The sequence below is a fragment of the Ahaetulla prasina genome, chromosome 1, assembly GCF_028640845.1.
Source record: "Ahaetulla prasina isolate Xishuangbanna chromosome 1, ASM2864084v1, whole genome shotgun sequence".
NCBI lineage: Eukaryota > Metazoa > Chordata > Lepidosauria > Squamata > Colubridae > Ahaetulla > Ahaetulla prasina.
Genome location: NC_080539.1, coordinates 274083881 through 274109737, shown reverse-complemented (window position 1 = coordinate 274109737; position 25857 = coordinate 274083881). Strand labels below are relative to the sequence as shown.

Here is a 25857-nt window from a genome sequence, read left to right as displayed (position 1 = left end):
GATCATCAGAGGCTTTTTTTTTTTACTTTTAAGAGCATTTTTTCGGCCAAAGAAAAATGCTTTTAAAAGTAAAAAAAACCTCTGATGATCGTGCAGCTCAGCTGGGCATGTGGGGGGAAGGGGGGCATGGATTTTTGCTACCGGTTCTCTGAACCACCTGCCGCCATTGCTACCAGATCGAGAGATCAGGTCCGAACCGGGAGCATTTCACCCCTGGTCTGCAGTCCTCCAGGTATTTTTGCACTATGAATGCAATCCTTGAGATAGTCCTGAGATAGTTAGGTTTAAGCTCCTCACTATCCAACTAAGATGGCGAGAATCAAATGTGTGAAAGCAGGGAAAAATGAGGCATGAAGAATGTGTAGCCCTCCAGGTACTGTCAGAGCACAGTTTTCACATCAAGTGTCCAGGCTGATTGGGATTGACAGGTGTTGACTTTCAGCATTGTTTGGAAGTCCACAAGTTCCCTGTCCCTGTTGCAATAGATTCAAGAGTAGATTATTTATTATTAGCACTAATGCATTTTTTCCCAATTGGCAAATGAGCTTGCCTAGTTCATCAGTCTGATTTCTTTGTAACGAAAGAAGACATCTGGCAGGAGATGATGGACACAGTGAATCGAGACCATTTTTAATGCACTGTTTCTCATTCTCGAAAACCACACGTTCACCCACAGCTATCAAAAACCTGCCGTATCAGCCTGTGACAGATTCATGCTTACAGCTTTCCTTTGGTTATTCAGAGAGCTATGGCAAGATTAGAACTGAAAAGAGGCAGCACTTTTAAGATGACAGTCTAGGAGCAATTTATTTGGGACAGCATCTACTAAAGAGAGCCATCAATGCTAACTGCTTTGTTTTCTGGACAGGATTCTCTGCGTTTATGTTTTCTTCTAGTGAACACTGAATGTTACGAGTTTAAAGCACACTGAGACCTGCCTATCTTTTCAATTCTCCCCCATCAAGAATTCGGAGAGATGCTGTGTAGTAGATAAAGGGGGCATCATTAGAACTTGCAATGTTTTTAAAAAGTTGTCGTTCCTCATCTTTCTTTCAAAGCACCCCATCTATAAAATAGATTTAAGGATGCTTCAAAGAATGTGGTGTAAGTGTGGGTGCAAACTTCTCTAGGCATGAAGATGAGACGCCTTTGTCATTTCCAAGCAACTAGGGAAAATGCTGAATAAAAAACAGAGTGCCACCAGGCACCTCTTTATACAGTATTTGCGTTGTGCCAGGATCAGTTCTGCACTCCTGTGATCTCATGCCATTATCTTAATTGGACAACTGCACCAATTTATTGTTGATTTAGCTTTTGTATTGCCACAAAAATCATAATAGCCTCAATGGAGCAAGTCACAGGCTTATCTAACCCACCACTGGCCAACTGGGTGCATTTGTGAAGCTCACAGTCTTGGACAGAAGGACAATGGCTCTGTTTATTGTCTTTTCCCAGCAAATAGCATTTAAAGTACCCTGCTTATAATTCAGGAGATTTTTCATTTTAACAGAGTTGGAGGTTATCTAGGTCATCTTATAGGTCATCTAGTCCAGGGGTCTCCAACCTTGTCAACTTTAAGATTTGTGGACTTCAACTCCCAGAATCATGGAGTTTAAGACTTGTGGAGTTGAAATCCACAAGTCTTAAAGTTGACAAGGTTGGAGACCCCTGATCTAGTCCAATCCCCCACTCATGTAGGAGACCCTACACCATTTCTGACAATTGTAGTCCAATCTTTTCTTGAAAGTCTCAAGTGATGAAGCTCCCACAACTTCCGAAGGCAAGCTGTTCCATTGGTTGATTGTTCTCACTGTCAGAAAGCACTGGCTACCTGTGGTCTTCCGGGTGCACTTCAAGGTGCTGGTTACTACCTTTAAAGCACTCCATGGCTTAGGACCGGGTTACTTACGGGACCACCTACTGCCATCGACGACCTCTCACCGACCCGTGCGCTCTCACAGAGAGGGACTCCTTAGGGTGCCGTCCGCCAAACAATGTTGGTTGGCGGCCCCCAGAGGAAGGGCTTTCTCTGTGGGGGCTCCCACCCTTTGGAATGAACTTTCCCCTGGACTTCGCCAACTTCCTGACCTTCAAACCTTCTGCCGCGAGCTGAAGACATATTTATTCATCCGTGCAGGACTGGCATAGGGTTTTAGATTTTATTTGGTTTTAATTTTAGTGGGTTTTATCGTTTTAAAGATATTTTAATTCGGGCCAAATTGAATAAGTTTTTTAAATATTATTTTATTCTGTATTTATATTGGTGTTTTTTATCTGGCTATAAACCGCCCCAAGTCCTTCGGGAGAAGGGTGGTATAAAATTTTTTTATTATTAAATAAATAAATAAATAAATAAATAAATAAAACACTGGAGTCTGTAGAACTGAAAGATAAGTCATTTAGCAGAAAATTCCCAGTTTATGTGCTCTTTCTCTTTTATTACTTTTATTATGCTTATTTCTTTTCATTGGACCAAAAAGGATGCTGTTCACATTGATAGTCCATCATAATTATACTGATTTTTTTGTTTTGTTACCTATCACCAAACGAGCAAACACAGCAGGATGGTAGAAGTTGTATGATGGATATTGGATATAATTTTTACCCTCTTCCATTGATTAGTAAGAAAGAGCTCTGATTGGCTCAGGAAGAGTTCTCGAAGTTTCAAAATTGGCTGTGATGCTGACTGTCAGAAACAGTTTGGGAAACAGTGCTGTGGAATAAATAAATGGATGGATAGATACAGATTGAGATCAAGATCAAATGGGAAAGCTAGGGACTGGGAAACATGACTCTTGGTCCCATCTTAGACACAAAGCTAGATGGGTGACTTTGGGCCATTCACTGTCTCTCAGCTCTAGGAAAGTGGCAATGGGAAATAACTTTTGAAAAACTTTGCCAAAACACCCTTGCATGGACTTGTCTAGGCAGTCTCCAAGAATTGAACATGATTGAATAGGGGAAAAAAGAGAGATATAGATAGACAGATAAGTTCAATATCTTTAAGGAGTTTATTCCTGGCCTCCTTAATTCCTCTAATTGTGTTTCATGTCATTTCCTCAATAGTGAAGCTGCAATATAAGCAAAGTAATTTGATTTAATTGCTTTTATTTGAAAAACAACTTCAGGGTATTTGTCCCAAAGTAGTAGGGAATCTTCACAAACTGTGTGTCAGATTTCATCCTTGGAACTCCTGGCTTAAGTTTGTCAACAAAACCAATTCTCCACAGCAGTGCCTCCCAAACCTAGGTAAATTACCCACATTGGGTCAAAGTGTTTTGTCTTTGGATAACAACATACAAACCCATTACTCAATTACAGCAGGGACAATTAAATTTAAAGTGCTTTACCTACTGTACTTTGGGTAAAAAGCAGGGGTGAAATCGACTTACCTTCCTTACCGGCTCGGAAGTTCACACGCCGCATGCACAGAAGGTAAAAACACATTACTTCCTGATTAAAACCAGGAAGTAATGACACCCGGGCAGTGGGTGTCACCAGTGGTTCAGCGATCGCTATCTGATCGTCAAACCACTGGCCATGATTGGTACCAGATCGCGAGATCCGGTCAGAACCGGGAGCATTCACCCCTGGTAAAAAGCACTTTCTGATAAGTAGTTTTGGGTAATGGAGAAAAAAGTTTGGGAAGCACTACCTTACAGAGTTCTGTCTGAACTGTTACTAAGGAAGACTCCATGGTGAGTGAGGGTTCTGCCATTTTATTACAAGAGAATTCCATGGAGATAGTGAACAATATACAGAGACAGGCCTGCTTTCTGGAAAACTAGCATTCAGGATTTGCTAATGCAGAAAAAAAAAGGCTGATGACTTGTTTTTTTCCCCTTCTCACAGGACTATCATTCATTATTTAATTTATTCATTAAATTAAATATTAAATTAAATATTCCTTAAATATTAAGGTAGAGTTGTCATTCATGTGAGTAAGGGAACCCCTTCAATCAGTTTAAAGACACAGAACGAGCATATAATAAACACATTTTTGAACTCTTCCAGTTCAGATGGCAAGACCACATTGCAATGTTCTTCTACATGCAAATAAAACCAGAAAATCCTCCTCCTCTCTGACATGCTAATTTTGCAAGTAAATGCAGAGTACTTGCTTGGAGCATTCAAGCATTCGACTTTTGCCTTTGAAGTGGTACGTTCCAGAAATTGTGGAATTGTGCCTTCGTTTTGAAAGCATGTTTCAAAAAATTCTCAAAACAGACAGAAAATGATTGTGTTTTTCCCCCCAAGTCATTTTAACTATACTAAATGTTCAACTATGTTCATGATGACATTAAATTCATTAGTTGTTCATAAGTTAGGTTGATCAAGAAACCAATACCATTTTCCAATAAAAAAAACAACCAGTGAAAGTATTTCTATATGACATTCGTAACTTCTATTTTGCCCATGCACAAAAACAGAAACTTAGTCACCAGTTTACTATATCAATCATCCATTTATCCATGTCTAGCGTAAAAATCTGTTCCATCAGCTGAAACAAAATACTCATTAAACACTTGTTATGATGTTCTACTGAAAGAACATTTAGCCTGCAATTAAAATAATAAATAAAGTCCAAGCAGCTTCCAGCTGTGTCTACTATGGTGGTGAATACTGATCACCTCTTTGGAGGAAGAATAATAAAATAAATAATCCAAATGTGAAACATTTGGCCCACCTTGCATTTTGTGAATGGCACACTATCTCCCATGATTATCTATGGATTTCCCAGTTCAGTTTATTTGTTTTGAGATAAAATACCCATGAGTATTGCTATCTCAGCATTAGAGCTAACGTGAAGTATCATGAAAGCAAAGGGATTTTCCTAAGAAAGTTTTAAATGTTCCATTGCATTTGGACAAAAACAATAACATAAAAAAAGAGCTAGATGTAAAATCCAAAACCCAGTTGTTATGCTAGTGTTATGTCACTGAACTAAATGGTGCCAGAAATCCTCTGGTTATTGATGAGCCAGAGTTTAATGCTTTATGACTGGGTCTCATCTCTGTTTGGAAATTAGTGCCTAAATATGTGCATATATATAGTATATAGTATATAGAATATACCTTTCTGACTTTCTATTAGAATAATGGCTCTATCAGAGACATTGTCTGTTGCCCATAAATGCCATAGAGAAAACATGATAGAAGGAAAACTCAATGTTAGTATAATTCGTAAGATCTGGCATGGAGTCAGGGTGAAAAAATAAGACTCAAGCTTAAAGATGGAGCAACATTAGATCTGAACTGATGAGCGTTAACAGAATGTGACATAAAAAACAAAAGAAGGGTTTGTCACCTGTGAGGACCTGGTGGGAGGCCCAATCCAGTCAGTCAGAAACAGTGAATAAGCTTTTGGAGGACTTGGGCGTTTGCTAATTTATTTTGTGACCTTTAGTTGGTATGTTTTGAAATATTAAAAATAACTTAATCATAAAAGGTGTCTCTGTGCCAGTCTGTGACAGGACAGACTGTTTTTTATGGCATGAGAAAAGGAACCAATTCAGCTGGAGCAGCTCTGTGAATGATTGATGACATAAATTGAGTTCTCCCTTTCAAACAGACACTTCTGTTATGTGCTTCTTGATTCCTCCTGTCTTCTGTAGCAGACACACCAGAGAAGACTTTTTAGCATGTGTGGGTTGGAATATTCCAGTTGAACTCAAAGAAATGTAAAGAAATTTAAGCAACTGAAGCTATCCTAGCTGCATGAGTTGGCATTAAATCTGTCATTCTTTTCCAAAGTCATGCCATCTAGTGGATTGAGGCTGGATACAGATTGAGTAGACTTGATTCCAGGCTTCCACTCAGCCATAAAAGGTCACTTACTGGCTTGAGGTAAATCACTGTCTTCCAGCCCAGTCCCAATATTAAAAAGGATGATTTGGAGGAGAAAATAAAGCAATCCCTTCTACCTGAATTATTTGGAACAGCAATCACAAATTATATTGCCCACACTTGTACTGTCTCTGGATAAGAATCAAAAAGATTCATAGCCTGCTATGGAAGAAAAGTCTGGCAGTGCTGAATTTCTCTGATCCTGAGACATGGCAAAACAACTTTTCTAAGCATCCCCTTTCTACCTCACTGGTTCATGTGGACTTCAACAACTTCTGAAAGGCTACAGATGATATATTTGGTTTAGGATGTCCTTTAATAGTGATGCATGCAGTAAGCCTAAGAGGTTTTGTAGAGTGTATTCGTTGAAGAGTGGGTAATGGAATAGAAGATGGATAGTTGCTGAAGGCAGAGCCAATGTCTGGATCTGTATTGATATGTGGGAATGACCTTGGGAGACACAGGAAGGAAGAGACACAGACTGGACCACTGGTGTGTGTAAAAGATATCTCAGTCCATAGAAAGAGAGAAGGGAATACGGGAAGCATTACAGAAATGAGTTTTCTAGAGAGTAAAAGGAGAGGACAGGAGAAATACTTTCAATCTTGCAATATTCTGTTAATGTAACTTTGCAATAAGGACAGAGTTAGTACTCATAGATGTGCTTCTTGTCTGGATTACCTCAAAGGGCTAAAACAGCATTAGAGCTCTATTAGCCTGCTTTCAAGATCTTGACAACCAAGTTTATCTGAAAATTAATTTTTTCCTAGAGTTTTCTTTTAGCAAGATTGTATCAGGGTTCCAAGTAACACCACCAACGAAAGAAGACTCCGAGGCTTGAATTTCCTCAAAGTTCCATTTTATTGAAGATGTCATATTGGCACATCTGGGAAAACCCAAATCTGAAAGCTTCCAGGTTTTCCTCACCCAAAAGAAAGTTCAAGTCCTTTCCCCTGCACCCATATGTCCATCACATGATCCAATCAGTCACCATCCAAAACTGAAGATACATCTCGGTCCCCTCATGGCAGTTGCAGGGCACTGTGGCCTTGACTCTGAGAAGAGAATGTTATTTTGACTATATATCACCTATGCTCTATACAATCCCCCCTCCCATTTTCCAACAGTAGGAAAATGTGGCAGGCCTGTAGGCCCAATTGTAAAAGATGACTTCCAGGTCTCACAGATTGATTGAAAGGGAATGAAATAAGCTTACAGAAATCTTAACAATTAATTAGTTTTAGAACCTGATTTATCTGTCAACTTTTTAAGCCAGAGATGTAACAATCTCTATGTGACCTAATGAGGATTGTATTAATTTTTCTGACAAGTGGAGTGTGAAAAAGGCCAAAACTTCCTTAATCAATCCAAATTTCTGTTAAACTCTGAACATATAAATATACTTTCATAACTATAAAAAATGGGAAAATGATCTGTGCGCCAACTTTCTCATGCACTGTACTTTTCCGTATGTTGTTGAACCTTGAAACAATTAAAATGTTCAAGGCTTCAGTTCAGCTGCACTACAACTGACCTGAAATGGTTTGGTCAAATTTCTGACCATGAAAGAAAACATCTTTCCAGTTGTTCACACCTTTTAACAAAAACATACAAATCTAAAAGAAACTTTGATGATTTAAGCTATGCCCATTTCTACATGGTTTCCCAATGCCTTCTGACTTCCAGGATTCTGGCACCTCTCAAACTTTTTCAGGAACTATCCATCTGGGTCTTTATTAGTATAGCTATCCTTGGTCTGAGACTGCACTGAACTCATTTCTGTTTTCTGTTCTTGATGATTCCAGCACTGGTTCCTTTCTGTTGGAAACCTTTGACATTGTTACACTGAAGCCACTACTATTGCCATATGTGGCCCTGCCCTCTAGATGAATCTCCTCTGTCTTTACTGACCCATATACTTTCCCCAAATGCTCTTCTCTTCACTGCAGTGTTGCTGTAGAGTTCTTTGGCTTCTTCTAAAGACAGTCAATCTTCTCTTCTATTGGATGCTTCCAACATCATCCATAAAGGAAACAAGAAAGAGTAATGCAAACAACGTTGTGACATTATGACCCAAGCCCAGCCATTTTCTACATGTGTCACAACATTGCACACATGCCCCAAAGGGAGGGACTTGGTCATGCAATGGTGTGTTGCTGCTATTGTCAAAATGTTGAAAGCAACATAAACCTATGGAGGCCACCTCAGTTTCTTTGGAGCTTTTTCTTTTGTTCTTCTTTGTACCAAGTCCTCTTCTTTCAACTTTTTTTCTCCAGCTCTTTACTTTTTTCTTGCACCACCAGCAATCCAAACCAGTTCTTCCTGCTCATTCACACTCTTTCTGGTACAAATCTCGTTCCACAATGTTTTAACATTAGCTTTGTCTCTAATAAAAGCATTGTCTCCTTAGGATGCCTCATATATCAGTAGCATGACTTCTCAATGACTTTCAATACCATCCATAATACTATTCTTCTGGATTATTTCTGGAGAGAGGGAAACATGATGTTGCAGAGATTCTCCTCCTCCTCTCAGGCTACTCCAAACAGAATGGAAGGGGTGGTGAGGGAGGTACACTTTGGTGCTCCATCTGCAGGGTGCCTCAAGGCTCAGCACTTTTGCCTCTCCTATTGAGCATCTTCCTGAAATCTCTGAGTGAGGTCCTCTACCAACATAGGGTCCAATGTCATCAGTATATCAATAATACTCAGTTATATATGTCAACCTGGAACCAATCAACTTATGATATCTAGATCATGTCCTAGTGACTAGAAACTGCAGAAATCTATACAGGAAGGAACAAGCTTAGACCCTGACAATGCAAACAGTAGTCTAGTTCTTGGTTCCTTCAGTATCAAGGATTTGACATCTTTAATTTTGGATGGCGTGGAACGTCTCCAGCCAGAACTGGTGTGCAATTTGGGGGTCTTTCAGATTTTCAGCTTCTGCTTGAAGAAGCAGGTAGCAACTGTCACTTGAAGGACTTTTGGCCAGATTCAATTCACAATGGATTCTATAAGGACTGCCTACTCAACTCACTCAAGAGGCTGCAACTAAGCCAGAATGCAGCCATGTAGGTACTTATGTGCCTGCTTTGATAGAAGGGCCATGTGGCCCTTCTGCCATGCATCTTGTATTGGTTGCTGGTGTGTTTCCAGATGTGATTCAGAATGCTTCAAATCAAAGGTGATACAAATGGGGTGGCTCATAATAATAAAGACTTCTTCCCTTTTGCTATTTTCGTGATGTAAATGCTCCTTCCGCAAGCAATCTCTGTTCTGAATAGAGGAGATTTTGTAAATGTATCACGGCTAACCTCTTTTTTTACTTTTCAGCTGTGATGCAAAGTGAAGTTGAGACAGCAAATTAGTTCAGGGGAATGGCAACCTTGAGAAATGTTTGAAGGAGAGGGTAAACTGCCCAAACAAATCTCTGAATAATTGACCTGTAGGAATCTCCCATGATATATATTACCGGCATTCTAGTAACATGCTGTGAAAAGAGAAGCAGAGTTGGGTTTTGTGACATAATAAATGAAAGAGCTCTTTGCATCATGTATGGTGCCTGGATTTCTGCTACTGCATTCCCAGTCCTTCTACACTTTGATATTCCTTCTGAAGATACGGTGAATTTCAGAATTTTTTTTCCCATTGTGAATATGTTTTAAGCAGAGATGGGTTTCAGCAGGTTCTGACCAGTTCTGGAGAACCGGTAGCAGAAATTTTGAGTAGTTCAGAGAACTGGTAGTAAAAATTCTGACTGGCCCTGCCCCCATCTATGCCTCTCTAGTTCCAGCTGATTGGTAGGAAATGGGGATTTTAGAGTATCCTTCTGCTGGAGTGGGGTGGGAATGGAGATTTTACAGTATCCTTCCCCTGCCATGCCTACCAAGCCACACCCACCAAGCCACACCCACAGAACCAGTAGTAAAAAAATTTGAAACCCACCACTGGTTTTAAGTCTCATCATTAGGAAAGGCCAGAGATTCTTGTTTTTCTGTCAGCAAAAAGTGCCTTAGTGTAATGGTTGAGATGCCAGGCTAGAAACCAAAAAAAACCCATGAGTTCTACCAAGCTTTAGGAAGAAAGCCAGCTGTATGACTTCAGGCCAATCACTCTCTCACAGCCCTAGGAAGAAGACAGCAATGGCAAACCATTTCTGAAATCTTGCCAAGAACACTTCAGGGATTAATTCAGGCAGTAGCTAGGAGTCAATAATAATTTATTAGACTGCCTGAATCTGGGCAGCTCGGTACAATCAAACAAAGAAATTATAATGAAATCAATAAAAGGCAGAAGAGAAAGGCAGACCAGATGCAATGAAATGAGAACTCTCACTCATCCTCACCAAAGGTGTAGGTGAAGAGCTAGATCTTCACAGCTGTTCTTAATAAAAGCAGAATTTTTGGGTAATCCAGATATTGGGAGGAGATCACTCCAGAAAGCAGGTACTGGTACAGAGACATTGCATTTCTGAGGGGGTTCCTATAGATTACATTGTTTAATTGATGAAACCTGGAGCACACCAACCTTGCAGGATTGAATTAGGCTGGCAGATACTATGGGAGACAGGTAGTCCTTCAAGTACCCAAGCTCTATGATATGTAGAGCTTTATAGTGAATAACCAGCAACTTGAATCTTACCTGGAGCTTGCAAACCAGAAGCATTACATGTTACATCATTGCTGACACTCTACATTATGGGCTCGTTGAAGCTTTTGGATTGTCTTCAATGGCAGCCTAATCTGGAGTGCATTGTAGCAGTCAAGCCATGAAATGACAAGAGCATGAAGGGTTTGAAGGGCATCCTAATTTAGGACTCAGTGCAATTGGTTACCAGATGGAGTTGTGCAAAAGCCTTCCTGCCCACAGCTGACCCCTGTTCTTCAAGCAGGAGATATGATCCGGAAAGACCCCTACAGACCTTGAAGGGGAAAGCGCTACTGCATCCAAGGTCAGAGGTGGAGTAACCCAGATCTGGGTAGCCCAAACATCTACAATCACTTGACCTTGGTATGACTGAGTCAGACGCTAACTCAAAGAACCTATCTTCAAGTCTCTCAGTGCCTTTTTTAAAAATTAAAACATTGCTCTCAAAAATACCTACACCATTCAAAAAAAAAATCTACCTGAATTAAAGAAGTACAAGGAGTAAGTGCGTGAGTTTATTTCAGGGGTGAAATCCAAATTTTTTCCCCTACCGGTTCTGTGGGCGTGGCTTGGTGGGCGTGGCAGGGGAAGGATAATGCAAAATCTCCATTCCCACCCCACTCTGGGGCCAGCCAGAGGTGGTATTTGCCAGTTCTCCGAACTACTCAAAATTTACGCTACAGGTTCTCTAGCCCCTTTTAGAACCTGCTGGATTTCAGTCCTGATATATTCCATAGTTATGATTACAAGGCCAAAAATGGCTGATTTATAAAGCCTTTTAACCACCGTTCGTTTGCTGAATTATCCCCAAGGGCTCCATATATCTCACACAATACTAATGATCGAAAAATTTGTGTAGGTCATTGATCACAAATGCATTCCAAAGCAGCAGCAAATCAGAAACTTTACATTTCCACTGAGGTCTATTTACATAAGCAAACACAACAAATGCCAAGGGAAATGGTTCTTGAGGGCTAGATGTTTCTTCAGGTATTCAAAACAAGGTAAAGCTACATCTAATCAAAACAGTAACATTTGGCATAGCAAAGCAAAGAGAAATATACTGTAGAACTTAAAAAAAAAGAAGGACAATCAAAATGGATCAGCCAGAAAGGAGATAATATGGTTTACAACATACCCAGTTATTTTGTGGTCAGATTTATTGCATTCTCTGAATGTGCTTACATCAATCATGGCTCTGCAGGTTACTGAAACCCAAATAGTTTGGATAGTTTGGATATAAAATAGATGATAGAAGCAGACATAACATGGAACCCTTTGCAGAAATATTTGTGAAAAGAAGCTAGGGAAAGACACAACATTATTTAGTTCTGTGAAGGGTGAGCTACTTAAATGACTGTATTTTTGTTTGGCAGTTAAAAACATAAACCAGTCACCGCAAAGTTAGATGAGATGCTGACTAGAAGGATGGAGAGGCATAAAGCCTCTGTCATTTGCATTATTGTTTGGAAAGTTTGTAATGTCTCCTTCTGCCCCCCCTCCCCAATTAACATTTAAGCTTGTGAATGCATTCAGTGTGCAGAGCCCTAATACTTTGAGGTAAGCAGAGTTTTCTATATATAAAAAAAGATATACTAAGACATTGCAGGGTGTGAAAAAATTGGTGAGATGGATTTTTCTCCCTTCCACATAATCTTAGAATCTGGGGCCCCGTAATCAAGTTAAGAGATCACAGGTCCAGGAGAAACAAAAAATAACACAGAGCGTTTACACAATCTAGAGCACGGGTGTCCAACTCGCGGCGTCACGTTGTCGTCACGTGATGTATCACCATGTTTTTTCCCTTTGCAGAGCTGGGGTGGGCGTGGCCTGCACGTGACACATCCATCCCACAGGCCACCAGTTTGACCCCCCCCCCTTTGCTTCATCAGGTTCTGACATTGACCACCCAGCTGAGGAAGGGATTAGACACATTCATGAAGGATCTTGCTATTAATGATAGCTCATTAGCTGCTGTGAAATGCTGTCTTCTTACTTTGCATGTCTCCTTCCATAGACATCCAATCAGTTGTCTATAAAAAACAAAATGAGTTAAAAACACAGCAAATCTAGTCCGTGCTTTTAAAGGTAACTTGATGTTCTGCTTGCTATCACTTTTGCATTATTACTTCATGGCTACTTGGTTACTTATAGTTTATTGCAGGATTTATTTTTCTTCTTTCCAACTGCAGGTCCTGCTAATTACAACAGTAGCCATGTAGCTGACTTTAACAGGATATTTAGATTATTCCACCGTTACTGAGTTTTTTCTTTTAAAAATATTGGCTTCTCACAAGCTTAATAACAAAAAAAATCCATACTCAGTTTGAAATTGAAGCTTTTTGTTATATGGAATGGACACTTCATCTTTGAATTAACCAAAAAAAAAACCAGAAAAAAAATAATTTGGCTGTTTCTTCCTATATGTGAACAGCAGTAGTAAATGGGAGCTTGTCTTGAATAGAAAAATCTCATGCCAAATCTGAAAAGACAGATTCAATTTTATTCGGGGTTTCATGTTTTTTCCACCAATTGTTTTCAGCAATACTTTAACCTCTAGTTCAATGAAGCAGAGAAGAAACTTTGTCTTTATTTTGGGAGATGGAAGGATAAGTCAATGCATTGCTAAGTATGCAAGATACGCCTTCAGGAATTGTTCAACTGTTTATTTTAGAGTTCATTTCAAAATTAGATATTCTGAACAGCCAAATAATTTATTTTTAATTAGGACAGTTAAATCCTTTAAAATGCTATTAAAAGCAATGGAAAAATTATAGAGCTTACATATCATTATCAGCATTGGCAAAGGGCATGGAGGGAGTCAGATAGGCCAAAGTAGCACCAAAATGTTACCTTTCTTTTACATCCATTGTGACATCTTCCTAAAAGGGGTGGAGCTTTCACCACCATGCTGTCACCCTGCTTTCATTATCCTGAGGAAAGTAACAGGTTCTTATGATATACTATGGTGCTCAATTCTCACACTGAAATGACTTTACAATTTTCAAGAAGCCTGGCAAAGCGTAGAACTGCCCTGATTGGTCCACTTTCATTTTCCAAAACATTGCCGTTAACAATGTCTTTATTTTTAACTCAGAAAAAAGAATATCTCTGCCATGAGAACCTTAAGAAACACAAAGCTTCAGCAGGACCATAGGGATACAACCATATTTTATTTATTTATCTGGTTTTTATCCCACCTTTATTATTCTTTGTAATAATTCAAGGTAGTGAAAACTATTTTCTAAGTTTTTATGCTGTCACTGTGGGTGGCCCACAACAGCAAACCTGTAAGGAGGTTGAGTTATTTTATTTTATTTTATTTTTTTATCTTATTTTAGCTAATGCTAGTTTGATATTTTCCTCTTGTTTTTGAAAGGGAGAGTTGTATATTCTAGCTAGATCTAACAGAGCAGTTGTTAATAAGCAAAATATAAATGGCTTTAAAATATGATCAGTCTTTAAGAAGCAGAATTATGTTGGCTTCAGTCCTACGTAGTAGATAAAAAGCAGCAAACTCCATTAAAAGTACTGGAATAAATGGGCTAAAGTGTGTTAATTACAGCAATGCAATAACTCTTGTACCATTTCCATGAACAGAATACCTGCTGAGCCTCTACTTGGACTGCTCTGGATCAGTATCCTTTCAGCCTTTGCTACTGCACATTAAATAATCTTGCACCTCCATCTGAAGCCAGAACCTCAAACTTATGCAGCCCTTCTCATCTCAAAGGAAGACTAAGTTGTAAGAAATGGCAGAAGGGCAACAGAAGGAGAAAGGGGAAATCAGCAACGGTATATACTGGAATCTGGCAGCTGCTTTGATTGGCTGGATTTCTGAGTTGTTTGCAGGGCCGGCCAATCACAATTGTATAATGAATGGAAAGGAAGATAAAATAAAGCTGCTGGTGTCAACAAATAACCCTCAGCCAGCATCACAATAGAAGTAAGGAGCGGAGACAAAGAGCAGGAGCCAGGCTGGGGAAGGAAGGTGGGCACACAGGAGTCAGATAGTTGGACTGCATCAGTCCAATGCATTGCTGGATGTGCAACGATGCACACTCCATCCCCTGTATGGCATATTCTGAGAAGGCGCATCATGGAAAACACATCCATTGCAGCATATAAGTGCAGAATTGGATAACTCGCCATAGCCAGCTTGCTGCAGCCAACTTGTTGTGGCCAACTCACCACCAACTCATCGCGGAACAACTCACCACAGCCAAGTCGCCCAGGAACAACTTGCTGTGGGATAATTTTAACAATTCAGTTTAATTATTTAAAATAAATTTAAAAAAAACTATTTTAATTTTTGTCATTCAACATTTCATTTTGTCTCTCCTTTGGCCTCCTTTCTTTAATGGTTCTGTTCCAGCATTTCTTTGATATTAGTGTAACTCTTGTCCCTCAGCAAGTTGTCCTGTGGCGAGTGGGCCATGGCTAGTTGTCCAGTGGTGAGTTGGTTGTGGTGAATTGTCATAGACCCATATGGGTGTGTTGCTTGAAAACGCTGCCCCCCATTCCAGGTAAGAGGGACTGCACATTTACCCTAGGAGGGCAGTTGTCCCTAAGCCTGCTCTTCCTGGACATGGAGCCATTTTATTCTCAGCCTGGGTCCACAATGCCGCAACTTCTTTTGGTTACTATTCCACTGTGTGTTCAACAAATGAGTCACTTTCTATTGTTCTGGGACATCTCCAAAGCAGCCTCCTTCTTTTCTTTTGCTCTTTGGCTATATCAGGCACGTATTTTAATTGTAGATCCCTGAAGATGCACTTCTGTTTTCTCCTGATCCACTGAAGAGCAAGTTGGCAGTTAATAAGCAGCTCTTAGCTTTTCAATTTCTATTATGCATCTTTCTTTCTTTCTTTAAAAATAAAACCTTAACTATTGAGGAATTTATACAAAGATCTCCGCTATTATATATTTGGCAGACAGAACCAGGAAGCTTCCTCCTCCATTATTCATTTCTTTGCCATTGTAAGTAATCTTACTTTCCTTTCAAACACATGGCAAACAGGTTTTTTAAAAATAAAAATAAAGTATGACATTAGTCTTCAATAAGACATGGGCAGCAAGCTGCTGCATATATTTATATATTGCATTCAGTAAGTTTCACAAATATTTCCCAAACAGCTCTGCGGAGTCCACTGTATCAAACAGTAGCCTAGTAGCAGATTTATGGCATCAAAATAATTTATTGGGAAGAAATCAAAATATCCAACTGGATAGAGTTATCTGGGAAAGTGTATTAAAGGTCTGGACTCTAATTAGAAGAGCCTAACAGTTAAAAAAAATATGCCAACTGAGAGTTCCAAACTTCAATTTAGACTCAAATCTTAAACATGTTTCTAACCCCCATGATGTGTAAACATAGTCTATTATGAAATGAATCATTATGGTTGAGGGACTGTTTTAATTACATAGCTGAAGATGGCTATGCTGAGGGGAAAAATAAAAACCAGGGCTATGAAGCTGAAAGAAATTGAGACGTGCAAAGATAAACAGGTGATAGCTAAACTGGCACAAAAATAAACCAATATTCTTGCCTTTTGTCAATACGTTTTTGCTACTTATTTGTTTACAAGGAGGAGACAAATTTCGCTCACTCCTAATATTAGAAAGGGATTAAGCACTTCTTCAATTTTAATAGCCACAGGCATTTCCTGGTTTTGTAGAACACACATACATGCATGCATACATAAGTCCATTAACAAGCATACTTCCAATAATGGCTTTAGAAATGTACAAAAGCAGGGACTTGCAAAATGCTGGAAAATGAGTGGCTGTGTTCTTTTACAAGAAATCAGACTACAAAAGTAAAAAGAAAAATGTCAAAATAAAAGAAGAGTTCAGTTCTAGTTCATTTGACATCATGGCTCATATTGGTCCAATGGTCCAATGAAAAGTGTCAGTAAATATGCTAATATGTTGATGATTTAACCTAAAATTGAGACAGAAAAAAATTGATTAGAATTTTTCTAAGTTCTCTCTCTCTCTCTCTCTCTCTCTCTCTCTCTTTCTCTCATCAATCTGTCTACTTACAGGCAGGAAGTGTAAGAAACACGGAATCCGTTTTATAAAATAAGAGTGAAATTTCTGGTAATTCAGATAACTAAATTTTCCGAGGATGCACTCAAGAAGCCAGTGTTGGATTTCAACAACAGCAAATATGGAGTCAGCTGTGTAGATGCCAAGAAAACTGCTGATGCTAAGATATCATGTCCTTTGGTTTATTAGACAGCAAAAGGTCAGTTTGCTAGAACAATTTTTAAATTTTCAGTTACCTAGATAACTAATCTTTTCTCGTAGGGATTCAGAGTAACATACTGAACAAAAACACGTCCCCTTTCTATCTTCATTCCCAGGCAATTTTCCCCTCTATCTATGCTTTGTTCAGTGGGCTACGTTCCTGGACATAAAGTGTCCCCTACACAATAATTCTCTAGACTTTAAATCATGGCTCAGTCTGCGTCTGAACAATCTGATATAAAAAAAATGTTAACACAAAAACTAATTTGCCAGGTCTTAAAAAACACTCTTCAAAAAATTATATCAAAATAACAATATATTCTTCTATTAAGGAAGGAAGGAAGGCTGGCTGGCAGGCAGGTGGCAAGCATGGCCTCTGTGAGGATATAAAATTATAACGCTTCTACAATTCCACAATATGTTATCAGAGTAGGGGTGGCGGGGTGGCGGTTATTATTAAGGAGAGTCTGGAACCGAGGGAGACCACTGTGCCTCAGATAGCTGGGTGTGAATCCCTCTATGTGAAGTGGGGTCGTAGGACTCATGTGGGCTTGTTGATTACGTACCTGGCTCCTTGCTGCGTGACAACAGCCCTGCCTGAGCTGTTGGAGTTGCTGGCTAGGTTGGCAGTTGAAACCCCCAGACTGTTGGTCATGGGGGATTTCAATCTGCCATCAACTGGCGCGGCATCCTCGACTGCTCAGGAGTTCATGGCTTCCATGACGGCCATGGACCTGACTCAATTAGTTGATGGCCCTACCCACATCGGGGGAGGCACCCTAGACTTGATTTTTATCTCTGGTCAGTGGCTGAATGATCTGATTTTAAATGATTTAGTTGTTGAACCTTTGTCATGGTCAGATCATTTTCTCCTTCGTCTGGACTTTCAGACCGCTACCCACCACTGCAGGGAGACGGAACCAATATGTTGGTTCCATCCCAGGCGCCTGATGTACTCAGAGAGGTTCCTGACAGAGCTTGGGCCATTTCCCGAGAATCTGGCCCATGGCACGACTGAAGAGCTAGTCGTGGCCTGGGAACAGACCGCGGCTGGAGCTTTGGACCATGTCGTGCCTTTGCAGCTTCTGACCCGGCGTCGGTCTCAACCAGCTCCTTGGTTTTCCGAAGAGCTGAGGGAGATGAAACGCCGGAGAAGATGCCTAGAGAGTGCCTGGAGATCCAGCCGTTCTGAGTCTGACCGGACACTAGTTAGATCCTACAGTAGGACCTACCTAGTGGCATTGAGGGATGTGAAGCATTCCTACGTTTCCTCCCTCATTGCGTCGGCAGATAACCGCCCGGCTGCCCTGTTTCGGGTGACCCACTCTCTCCTTCAACAGGAGGGGCGGGAGGACCCCTTACAAGGGCGTGCCGAGGAGTTTAACGGTTATCTATATGATAAAATCGTTCAGCTTCGGGACGGATTGGATCAAAATTGGGTAGATCCAGGCGAGAGTTTCGAGACCCGTCTTGTTGAGACCGTTTAGGATAGTTTTGACCCTGTGACTCCCAAGGACATGGACAGGTTGCTGGGAAGGCTGAATGCCACCATATGTTTACTGGACCCGTGCCCCTCCTGGTTGGTGCTGGCCACGCAGGAGGTGACACGAGGCTGGCTCCGGGGGATTACAAATGCTTCTTTGCGGGAGGGGGTCTTTCCCGCTGCCTTGAAAGAGGCGGTGGTGAGACCTCTCCTCAAGAAGCCTTCCCTGGACCCAGCTGTTTTAGGAAATTATCGTCCAGTCTCCAACCTTCGCTTTATGGCGAAGGTTGTAGAGAGTGCAGTGGCATATCAGCTACCCGTTCCAGTCCGGCTTTCGGCCCGGATACAGTACGGACGGCTTTGGTCGCGTTGGTGGATGATCTCTGGAGGGCCAGGGATAAGGGTTATTCCTCTGCCCTGGTCCTATTAGACCTCTCAGCGGCTTTCGATACCATCAACCATGGTATCCTGCTGCGCCAGTTGGAGGGTTTGGGAGTGGGAGGCACCGTTTATCGGTGGTTCTCCTCCTACCTCTCTGACCGGACCCAGACGGTATTGACAGGGGGGCAGAGATCGACTCCGAGGCGCCTCATGTGTGGGGTGCCGCAGGGATCGATTCTCTCACCTCTCCTGTTCAACATCTATATGAAGCTGCTGGGTGAGATCATCAGTGGTTTTGGGGTGAGATTCCAACTATACACTGATGACACGCAGCTGTACTTTTCCACCCCAGGCCACCCCAACAAAGCTATCGAAGTACTGTCCTGGTGCTTGGAAGCCGTACGGGTCTGGATGGGGAGGAACAGGCTCAAGCTTAATCCCTCCAAGACGGAGTGGCTGTGGATGCCGGCACCCCAGTACAGTCAGCTGCAGTTGCGGCTGTCTGTTGGGGGCGAGTCATTGGCCCCGATGGAAAGGGTGCGCAACTTGGGCGTGCTCCTGGATGGGCAGTTGTCTTTCAAAGACCATTTGATGACCGTCTCCAGGAGAGCTTTTTATCAGGTTCGCCTGATCCACCAGTTGCGTCCCTTCCTGGACCGGGATGCCCTATGCACGGTCACTCATGCTCTCGTTACCTCTTGCTTGGACTATTGCAATGCTCTCTACATGGGGCTCCCCTTGGAGAGCACCCGGAGACTCCAGTTAGTCCAGAATGCGGCTGCGTGGGTTATTGAGGGAGCAGTTCGGAGCTCCCATGTAACACCTATCCTGCGCAGACTGCACTGGCTGCCTGTTGTCTTCCGGGTGCGCTTCAAGGTGTTGGTTACTACCTTTAAAGCGCTCCATGGCTTAGGACCGGGATACCTACGGGACCGTCTACTGCCATCGTCTATCTCCCAGCGACTGGTGCGTTCTCACAGAGAGGGACTTCTTAAGGTGCCGTCAGCCAAGCAGTGTTGACTGGCGGAGGGGAGGGCCTTCTCTGTGGGGGCTCCTACCCTGTGGAACAAACTTCCCCCTGGACTTTGACAATTACCTGACCTTAGGACCTTTTGCCATGAACTTAAAACTTATTTATTCCGTCTTGCTGGACTGGCTTGATCTTTAAAATTTTAAATTGATTTTATGGGTTTTAAATTTCTGTAAATTTTATAGGGAGATATTTTATTTAAATGTGGCCAATTGAATAAGTTTTTTAAGGGTTGTTCTTAGTATTGTATGTGTACTTTTTGTATTTTACTCTGCTGTGCACTGCCCTGAGTCCTTCGGGAGAAGGGCGGTATACAAATTAAAATATTATTATTATTATTATTAGAGAAAAGAGGACATGGCCCACAAGGAAATGTATAAATAATCAGTGAGTATAAAGATTGAATGTATCAATATTCAGTTGATCCAAAAAGCTGCCCTTGTACCTGTGGGGAAAATGCTAGGAAGACGGTGTGTATAGGTATATCTGTATATCTGTATGCATGTATATGCATGCCCATACACATAAATATACAAATACACATGCACAAATACCTATACACATACATACTGTATAATAGTTAATTCTCATGTGGTTTTTTTGCACAATAAATCTTATTTTTAGTTAACAAATTAAAGTAGCTATTATTGCACTGTGTGGTTTACCGCTCACAGTGTAATATTTTAATAAAACATGCACGCGCGCACACACACACACACACACACACACATATTGTGCTCTTAGTTCGGTACAACTGTTTTAAAATTTGTCATTTGTCTTAGAAACCCTCTTTCTTTCTTGAAGTCGCTGGCAGCCCTGGAAGCCATTGTTTTCTTTGGATCTTCAGGGCTGCCACATTTAGTGCTGTGGAAACTGGGAGGGGGATTGCATGGAGCGGTGGAGATATATAGCCATAATAACATTCCTTTCTTTGAGAGTCAATGTTGTGGTCTGTCAGCAGCCTGCAGAGCTGGCAACGAAGTCGGACAGCGATGAGGCTGAGGTGAGGCCAGGGCCATCGGGAAGTGAGGTGCGGACTCCAGAGCTTTCAGAGACTGATAGTAGTGAGGCAGAGGAACAGGAGGAGCTGTTCCTAATGCACGCATGAGAAGAGCTGCCAGAAGGCAAGAGCAGCTCAAGCAGAGAGGACAACTCCCATAAAGCTTAAAGCAGACCAGCACAGAGGTTTGGCCTTTGCCGGAAAACACCATTGTAGCGAATGCTTTGTCTTCTGCTTCGTCTTTTGCTTCGTCTTCTGCTTCGTCTACATCTTTGTTTTTGTGGGTTCTGGACGTGTGCCCGGAAGGGCCTATGGCAGTTTGCCTAATTGGAGTAAGGTTTGCGGGATAACTGAGGAATTTGTGTTGGGAGGCATTTGTTTTACTTTGAGTTGAATGACATTGGGAATAAAGTAATTCCCAGCTGTTCGAATAAAGTTTGTTTGTTTTTTCACGAACTGAGTTTATTACTACCTACTTGGGCCTGGGTCACAACAGTCAAGGACTTTTGGCCTGCACCTGGAGTGGCGTGACTGGGAGGCATCTCCAGTTGGGACGGTGCATTGATTGGACCATGTGATGGACATGTGAGTGCAGGGCAGTGGTGGTATTCAGCTGGTCCTATCCAGTTTGAGTGAACCAGTAGCGGCTGCTGCAGGTGGCTTCCCCACCTGCCGGGACGTAATCATGTCCCATTTATCCATGTTTTTGATGCTCTGCGCCTGCGCGGAAGGCCCTCACATTTGCGAACCGATAGTGAAGGTAAGTGAATACCACCCCTGGTGCAGGGAAAGGGACTTGGACTTTCTTTTGGGTGGGGAAAACATGGAAGCTTTCAGATTCAGGTGTTCCCACATGTGCCAATATGACATCTCTAATAAAATTGAACTTTGGGGAACTTCTAGCCTTGGAGTTTTCTTTCGTTGGGGTGTCACTTGGAGCCCTGACAGTTGCTTTTTATTCTTCCACTAAACTGTAAACACATGAACCGTGAAAGATTTTGGCCTTCACCTGGTAATGCATGTGCTGTTTTTAATCTATTTCTGAAGCCTAGATTCACTATATCCGCATATGCAGTTATTGTAATAATTATCTTCAGAATAAAATAATAAAAGAATAAAAAGTATTTGAGTGTGAGGCTCAAGGTGAGATTGCTAGACTTATTATTATTATTTTTTGTAGAATTCCATGTTTTTATCAAGCTCTGTCTTATAACATGTCCTTCCATGTCTTTGTCTTCTTTTGCATCCTTATCTCATAAATACCTGTGAAGACTTAGGTTGACACTTTCTAATATTGACGTTCTGCTATCTGGAGATTTTATCTATTCAATTATCCATGTCAAACAACCTGCACAATAATATAATTTAAAATCTGGAAGAGCAAGTCCACCTCTATCTTCTGAACCTTTTAACATTTTTTATTTTACTCTGTTTTCCCCCTTTCCAAATAAATTTATTAACTGTTCTTTCCCAATCTTGGAAGTTTTCTTCTTCTTCTTGGATTGAAATTGATGCCATTTATTTATTTATTTATTTTTATTTATTTATTTATTTCGATTTTTATACCGCCCTTCTCCCGGAGGACTCAGGGCGGTGTACAGCCAAGTAAAAATTCAATATATAAACATTAAAAAGAAGTTAAAAAGAAATATTATAATTTGAAATACAAGAATTGTCTTAGACAATATATTCATTTTAACAACTGCAATTAATGCTTACTAGGAGAGTTTAATTTTTTCCCCATCTTTCAAACCTTTTTTCTTTCCCTCTGTAATTTGGTATAATTATTTTAAATTATTTTAAACATTGATGGGTGATAGTTGGTTTTTGGAAGATGACTTCTACAATAGTGTATGAAATTGCAAGATTACCTGTAATTATTTTATAATTCGTCTTGGCCCAAGGTGTTTCTCTATTTGAAAAAATATTGGAAGGAAAAGATATCTGAGCAAAAATCTTATATATGAGGAAATCATCTCTTTATTTTAGCTGTTAGTTTAATCCTGGGGTTATCTATTTCCCCACTTCTGAGTCACATCTGAAACTAATTCTGTCTCAACTTCTTACCTTCCATTTGGTTAGCACTTCAGAAATGATAGTGGCAAACCAGTCCACGAGATTTAATGGCATGATGCTATACATATACTTCGCTTCAGCTGAATCAGTTGGTAGTGCTCACATATACAAAGCCAAGCGAAACTATGTTTTGACTAAATAGTTCAATGTTAACTGTATGTCCTCAAGCAGGATTAATTTTTCTTTGATTGTTTAGCCTTTTGGTCACTTCTGACTCTTTCTGGTAGTCATGGTCATATGATTACCAGGACTAGCTATCAGTAACTGCTTCTCTGAATTCTTGTAATTTCATGCTTGTGATATCAGTGATAGAATTTAATCCCCTTATATTATGCTTTTGTTCTGTTTCGCTTTCAGTTTTTCCAAGCACAAAGGCCTTCTTCAAAGACATTTGCTTCAACATTATATATCTTAGCTTCATGATGAGTGCTTATAATGTGCTGCATAGTATTATTTCATCAATTACACAGGTAGTCCTCAACTTACGACCACAATTGAGCCCTAAATTTATGTTGCTATGTGAGAAATTTGTTAAGTGAGTTTTGCTCCATTTTACAACTTTCCTTGACATGTTTGCTAAGTGAATCACTGTAGTTCTTAAATTAGTAACACGGTTGTTAAGTGAATCTGGTTTCCCATTGACTTTGCTTGTCAGAAGGTCACAGAAAGAACATGATTCTGGGACATTGCAATCCTCATAGGTATGAACCAATTGCCATGTAAAACCATGTGACTATGGGGATGCTGCAATGATCATAATGTGAGAAACGGTCATAAGTCACTTTTTCAGTGCTGGTGTAACTTTGAACCATTACTAAATGACCCGTTGTAAGTCGAGGCTTACTTATATAATTATAATTTGTTCTTGCTGTCTAAATTATTCTCCTTGCATTTCTTCAGCATCTCAATTCAGAGGCACCAACTTTACTTCATTCAGCCATTCTGATAGTCAGCTTGCACAGCCAATTGTCATTAAGAGAAAAACCAGAGCCTTAATAATACATACCATTTGTGGCAGTGTGATATATCTCTATTGTTTAATGTTTTGTCTAAATTTGCCAGAATCTTTTTCTCAAGAAGCAGAATCACTTTTTCCATGTGGGTTTCAATTTTTTTTACTACGGATTCTGTGGGTGTGCCTTGGTGGGCGTGGCAGGGAAAGGATACTGTACAATCTCAATTCCCTCCCCACTCCAGGGAAGGTTATTGCAAAATCCCCATTTCTTCTCGATCATCTGGGACTCAGGAGGAGAGAATAGATGGGGGCGGGGCCAGTCAGAAGTGGTATTTACCAGCTCTCTAAACTACTCAAAATTTCCGCTACCAGTTTGTCAGAACTGGTCAGAACCTGCTGAAACCCACCTCTTTTATTGACCAATCTTATGGATGTTTGAGCCACATAAGATTAAGTCTATTTCTACATCCACTTTTGTTCATGTATTTGATTTGTCCTAACAGCTGACATAGTGATATAGTTTATCTATGACTATATTTTTCTTTTTATCATCCTGTAGTCCCTTCATTTGGGATAGAGTCAGGGTGACTGAATGGAGCTGAGCATTTATTGGTCAGATGTCCTTGCTGATGCCCATGTGCTGTACATCTACATCTATCTAAATATTCTATATGACATCTATATTATTTATTTATTTTTATACATATATATATATACACACACACACACACACGCACACACACACACACACATATGTATGTATGTATGTATATATATATATATATTTGTGCATGAATTTGCATTATTATTTTTTGTCTTCAACAAAAATTCCTTAATTTTTTCTAATTAGTATATCTGAGATTGTTAATATCTTTCCACAGCTTTAATTGTAGCTTCTGTTTCCTCTAGTTTAGCATTTCTCATGGCCTATTCTGCATATCAAAGCAATTTCTCAACAATATGAAAGATGTTTCACATTGCTGAATATGTAAACATTTAATTACTTCAAATTACATTTAAAGGTCTTTTGGTAATTATTCTGATTAGATTTCTGTGGAAAATTCAGAGACAAGCCATGAAAAAGAAATTGATCTGATACTGTGAGTAAAGGAAATGACTCAGAGGAGTTTGCTATTCAAAAGGAATTATTAAATATAATTTTTTTCTTGCTTCAAGAAGTTCAACATCTAGAGTGCAATCATATTCACACTTACTGATGATTAATCCCCATTAAACACATAGGGAAGTATTTTTGAGTTAATCAGCCTAATATTTTCCATTCTCTATGAAATGGCTGATTACTATATCGAATGTATAGGGCAATGCACTCCATATTTACTCAGAAATATGCCCCCAATATATTTAATGATACTTATATGTGACAGCTGCACTGAGTATTACACCAACTGTAAAGTCCCAAGCATAATTATTGGAATGAGTTCTTCAATTCTATAACTACTAATCAGAGAGTTCCATTATTATGACTGTGGACTCTTTCCTATTCCTGAAGAACTTGGACTTCAGCTGCTTGCTGTTTCATCCCTTTCTCCTACTCAACCTTATTGTCACTGGGGCAAGGAAATATTATGCATTTCTATAATAGTTAGCTTGGAGGGATTCAATTTCTATACTTACTGTTTATTGGAAAAGGTCAACCCGGTATCAACTCTTGCAACCACATAGAGCTGGCCTTAAGTTGTGCCAATCTTCTGGAGATGCTGGAGGCCCAGTTTTGTCAGAACTGGTCAGAACCTCTGAAACCCACCTCTTTTATTGACCAATCTTATGGATGTTTGAGCCACATAAGATTAAGTCTATTTCTACATCCACTTTTGTTCATGTATTTGATTTGTCCTAACAGCTGACATAGTGATATAGTTTATCTATGACTATATTTTTCTTTTATCATCCTGTAGTCCTTCATTTGGGATAGAGTCAGGGTGACTGAATGGAGCTGAGCATTTATTGGTCAGATGTCCTTGCTGATGCCCATGTGATGTACATCTACATCTATCTAAATATTCTATATGACATCTATATTATTTATTTATTTTATACATATATATATACACACACACATATGTATGTATGTATGTATGTATATATATATATATATACACACACACATGTATGTATGTATGTAGGTATGTATGTATGTATGTATGTATATATATATACACACACA

At 40.2% G+C, this 25857-nt stretch overlaps 1 long non-coding RNA gene across 1 annotated transcript; it reads right to left on the bottom strand.

The window, feature by feature from the left end:
- Positions 1 to 6823: 6823 nt before the first annotated feature.
- LOC131186435 (uncharacterized) lies at positions 6824 to 25412 on the bottom strand. Its single transcript, XR_009152368.1, has 4 exons — positions 25308 to 25412; positions 16219 to 16439; positions 7758 to 7855; positions 6824 to 6901 (listed from the first exon to the last, which is right to left on the bottom strand). It is a non-coding gene; the product is annotated as an uncharacterized LOC131186435 (long non-coding RNA).
- Between the last annotated feature and the right edge of the window lie 445 nt (positions 25413 to 25857).